The sequence below is a fragment of the Echinops telfairi genome, unplaced genomic scaffold, assembly GCF_000313985.2.
Source record: "Echinops telfairi isolate 266 unplaced genomic scaffold, ASM31398v2 ScPeMD7_443;HRSCAF=831, whole genome shotgun sequence".
Taxonomy (NCBI): domain Eukaryota; kingdom Metazoa; phylum Chordata; class Mammalia; order Afrosoricida; family Tenrecidae; genus Echinops; species Echinops telfairi.
The window spans coordinates 14,444,715-14,450,221 of record NW_022104341.1 but is presented as its reverse complement, the minus strand read 5'-3'; positions in this window follow the sequence as shown (position 1 = coordinate 14,450,221).

Below are 5,507 nucleotides of genomic sequence, written 5' to 3'. Positions count from 1 at the left end.
CTGAGATGAGGCTTCTGTTTGTTTGCAGAGTTGTCCCCTTGATGGGTTCCTCACATACTTTAGTCCTGGGGAATTTCATGACTATTTTCAGCCTCTACAAAGATTCCTGCTTATAAAGCCATGTTGTCAAGACACCTATTAAAAGAAGCAACAACAAACAAAAACAACGATTTTGCTTTTAGAATTGTTCCAATATTTTGTCTCTACCATCATAACATCCCAGTATATCCATTGAAATATTGAAGTCCACTTTAATCACAATACACCCATGGACACGTTACTGAGACTATTTGTCACAAGACATTTCCAAGAAGTAGGTACTCATCTCAGTGCTATAATTAAAGAAATACATCGTATGTCCTTTGAGGAAAAATAGTTAAATGGTATAAATTAAATATGATAATAGTTTATTTTTCTCTCCTTTCACTTTGGATATCTTTTCCTATATTATCAGAAGTTATTTGTGACAGCTTACCATCATCTATTATAACCTGAAATTCATTACAATGTACAATAATACAAATGCATACACCGTTACACATTTCCACAGTAATCTCAACTGGGAAAATTATGTCTCCAGTCTCAAATTAGTGTGCCCAATGGATCTCAGTAGTTTGGCAGTCATTTAATGATGCAATTTCAGAGCTAAGTAAAGATATAATTGTTGATCTGATGTAGTCCTTCACCATTTTTGTATAACACTAATTTTTACATAATGTCCCACTCTTTAAAACCTAACCGTGTCTACACATGAAATTTAGTTTGCAATAAATATGTATATATATTCATACCTGTTGAACACATTACATTAGTATTTATAATTTTTTTAATTCACTTTAACTACCCTTTAACTATCTTCTCATCTATCTATCTAATAATTATATAAGTATATATATTTCAAAAAGTTAATGAAAAATTAGAATTAAATTTTAATGAAGCTTTTTACAACTTTTTTCAAACATGTATATGTTGTTGTTTGTGTTAGGAGCATTTGAATTGGGTCCAAATCATATCTAACCCGTGTTAACCCTATGTACAAAATAATAAAACACTGCTTGGTTCTGAGCCATCCTGGAGTCTGTTGTTATGTCTGAGTCCATTGTTTCTGTCACTTTACCAATCTAGCTACTAGCAGGTCCTCCTTTTTTCAATGACCCTGTATGCTTCTAAGCATGCTATGTTTTCCCAGGGACTTGTCTTTCAAGATCCAATATTAAAAGTGTGAGTACTCCTAACACACTCAAATATAGCCCAATTAAAAAAAAAACAAAAAACCAGAAAGCAACAAGTGTTCAAGGGGATGTGGTGAGATAGGAACTCTCATTCACTACTGGTAGTCCTGTAAGTATGTACAGCCATAATGGAACTCTGTATTGTGATACCTAAAAAAAGTGGAACTTAAGCTGCCATTTGACCCATACCCAGAAGAAGTAAGAAACAGACCACAGCCACACATCTGAGCTCCAGTGTTCATCCCAGTGCAGTTCACAATTTTAATGAACTGGAAACAGCCTCAATTTCCATCAGCAGATGAATGGATTATAAAACTCTGGTATATATATAACAATGGAGAAGTATGCCTCACTAAAAAGCAGTGATGCAAACGTGGTGAAGAAAGCTAATGGTGCCCGGCTATCAAATGATATACTGTCTGAGGTCTTAAGGCTTGAAGGTAAATAGGCGGCCATCTAGCTGAGAAGCAACAAAGTCCACACGGAAGAAGCACACGAGCCTGTGTGATCATGAGATGACAATGGGATCAGGTATGAGGTATAAAATCATTGTGAATGAAGAGGAGTGTGGAGTGGGGACCCAAAGCCCATCTGTAGGCAACTGCACATCCCCTTACAGAAGGGTTGCGGGGAGGAGACAAGCCAGTCAGGGTGCAGTGTAGCAACGATGAGACATACAACTTTCTTCTAGTTCTTTAATGCTTCCTCCCCTCACCCCCCACTATCTTCATGCCAATTTTACCTTACAAATCCGGCTAGACTAGATGATGTACATTGGAACAGATAAGAGCTGGAAACACAGGGAATCCAGGACAGATGATCCCTTCAGGACCAGTGGTGAGAGTGGTGATACCAGGAGGATAGAGGGAAGGTGGGATAGAAAGGGGGAACTGATTACAGGGATCTACATATATCCCCCTCCCTAGGGGATGGACAAAAGAAAAGTGGGTGAAGGGAGACATCAGTCAGTGTAAGACATAACAAAATAATAATAATTTATAAATTGTCAAGGGTTCATGAGGAAGGGGTGTGGGGAGGGAGGGGGAAAATGAGGAGCTGATACCAAGGGCTCAAGTAGAAAGCAAATGTTTTGAGAATGATGATGGCAACAAATGTACAAATGTGCTTGACACAATGGACGGATGTATGGATTGTGATAAGACTTATATGAGCCACCAATAAAATAATAATAAATAATAAATTATCAGGGGTTTGGGGGGAGCGGGGAGGGAGAGGGAAAAATGAGCTGAAACCAGGGGCTCAAGTGGAAAGTGGGTGTCGTAAAAATGAGGAAGTCAACATATGTACTAAAGTGTTGGACACAGATGACGTATGTACAGATTGTGATGAGTTGTATGACCCCTAATAAAATGATTATTTAAAAAAAAAAGAGAGAGAGAGAAAAGCAGTGATGAACAGATGAAGCATATTGATGCATGGGAAGAGTTGGAGGAAATTATGCTAAGCAAAGTAAGTAAAGCACAAAAGGACAAGTTCAACATGAGTCCACTGAGGTAAGCTTAAAAAGCACAAGGGACATAGGGGAAATGCCACCAAATGTTTAAATTCCCTGGGTGAGGTCCAGGCACTTTGGCAAGGGTCAGACCCAACCCAGGAATGCATATGACAGCCAACTGACAAGGATGAAAAGGGGGTGGGGTGGGGATGAGTACATGCATAGTGGGGAAACAGGGCAATAATCCACCCATGGAGTTGATATTGTTCATGTCACCACAGGGGGCGCCAAGCCTCCAGGGCAACATGCCAGCAGGAAGCAGGAAGCTTAAGGTTTGCAGGGCCGGCCTCAGTCCAAGCTACTTCAACCCTCTCCCCAGAAGAATGCACTACAGAGGACAGCACTGAAGATATAGGCCAAGGAGAGACCAACGGGAGCAAACTAAGAGGGAAAGAGAGAGAGAAGTGAGAAGAGAGAGAGAGAGAGAGAGAGAGAGAAGAAGAAGAAGAAGAAGAAGAAGAAGAAGAAGAACAACAACAACAACAACAACAACAACAAGAAGAACAAGAACAAGAAGAAAAGAGAACCACACCCAGGCCCACCAAGCCTTGAGGATGACATTCCTGCTCAGAGCAGCCAAAGCACAGAGAGGACTGTGGAGCTGGCCCCACCACCAGACAAAACGCCCCCTCACTGACCCACAGGGCTACAGGGAACAGCACTGGAGATACAGTGTGAGAAGTGTGCCTGGTCTGACCTCACACCCCCTCACCAGAGTGAAACAGGAAGGGAGTGCAACAGAGCAGCAAGGAGAGCAAAGCATTGAAGTTGTTCCCGAGGAGTCCCCAAAACGGAGCTCAGAAACGGTTGGCAGGGCATGCCACTTCACCAGATCCAATTGGAAAACATTCAGAAGGGTCAGCAAACAGACCTGGAATTATTGATAACGTTTCCTTTTCCCTTTTTCTTTTTCTTATGTCTATTCACATACGATAGGCAGGAATAACCAATCTGTTGAGAAAAAAAATGGAGCTGATGGTGGTGGGGGGCGGGGGGGGGCGTGCATGGGAGAGGAGGAGGTGGGAGAAAGGGAAGAGGGAGCCAACAAACTCAGGGACAAGGGAAAAATACAAGATCTAAAATCAAAAGTGCGGAGGGCGTAGAATGCCTGATGGGGTTTGATCAAGTCCAATAAAGCTGAGAGAACGTCCTGAGAGCCGAATGAAGGTCATACATGATAGTGGGACAGGAGTAAAGTAAAAAGAAATAAAAGAAAGAACTAGGAGGCAAAAAGCATTTATAGAGGTAAATATAGGCATGCACGTATGAAAATATATTAATATATAATGATAGAGGTATAGATCTATGTACATATATTTAAATGTTAAGTATTAAGGTAGCAGAAGGGCATTGGGTCTCTATTCAAGTACTCCCCTCAATGCAAGAACATTTTGTTCTAATAACCTGGCATTCTGTGATGCTCACCTTCCTGATATGATTTCTGAAGTCAAAATGGGTGCATAAGCAAATATGGTGAAGAAAGCTAATGGTGCCTGGCTATTAATTGATAGCATTTGGGGTCTTAAAATCATGAAGTTAAAAAAGGAGCCATTTAGCAGGAAAGCAACACAGCCCACATGGAAGAAGCACACCAGCCTGTGTGACCACGAGGTGTTAACAGGATCAGCTACCAGGCATAATAAAACCCCAAACAAACAAATATACTGATGCAAATGATGGAGGTCAGAGTGGAGATGCAAAGCCCATCTGTAGACAATTGGACATTCCTTCATGGAAGGGTCACAAAGAAAGAATGAGACAGCCAGGGTGCAGCACAGCACTGATAGAATACACAACTTTTCTCTAGTTCTTTAATGCTTCCTACCCTCCTCCCCACACTGTCATAATCCCAGTTATACCTTACAAATTTGGCTAGACTGGAGCATGTACACTGGTACAGATAAGGGCGCTTGACACACGGAATCCAGGCAAATGAACCCCTCAGGAACAGTAATGAGAGTAGTGATACCAAGAGGGCTGGAGGAAGGTGAGGGGAGAAGGGGGAGAAATGGAGAACCAATAATAATGATAGAAATATAACCTCCCCCCCGCCCCATGGGGACGAACAACAGAAACATGGGTAAAGGGAGATACCGGGCTGTGTACAATATGAAAATAATAATTATTTATAATTTATCAGGGGTCCACAAAGCTGGGAAGGTGGGGAAGGGAGGTAAAAAGGAGGCACTAATACCAAGGGCTCAAGCAGAAAGCTAATGTTTTGAAAACAATGATGGCAACATTTGTACAACTGTGTTTGATACAATTTATGTATGCATTGTTATGAGTGGTAAGAGCCCCCAGCAAAATGATTAATTTAAAAAAAATGAAAGTGTACTTCTTCCAAGACAAGTTTGGTCTTTGGCAGTCTATGGGACTTTAAATATTCTTCACAACACTATACTTCATAAACATCAATTCTCCTTTGGTCTTTTTTATTCATTGTCAGGTTTTCAAATGTACCGAAGGCACTTAAAATAGTGTGGCTTGGGTCAGGCACACCTTAGTCCTCAAAATGACATCCTTGCTCTTTAACTTTTTGAAGAAGTCCTATACAGTGGATTTGTCCAATTATTGGTTCTTGACTGCTGTCTCCATGAATCTAAACAAGATGAAAATCTAACTTCCATAGTTTCTCCATTTATCATGATGTTGTATATTAGGCCAGTCGTGAGAATTTTTGTCTCCTTCACATTGAGCTGTAATCCATATTAAGGCTGTAGTCTTTGGTTTTTGTTAGCTATTGCTTCAAGTTCTTG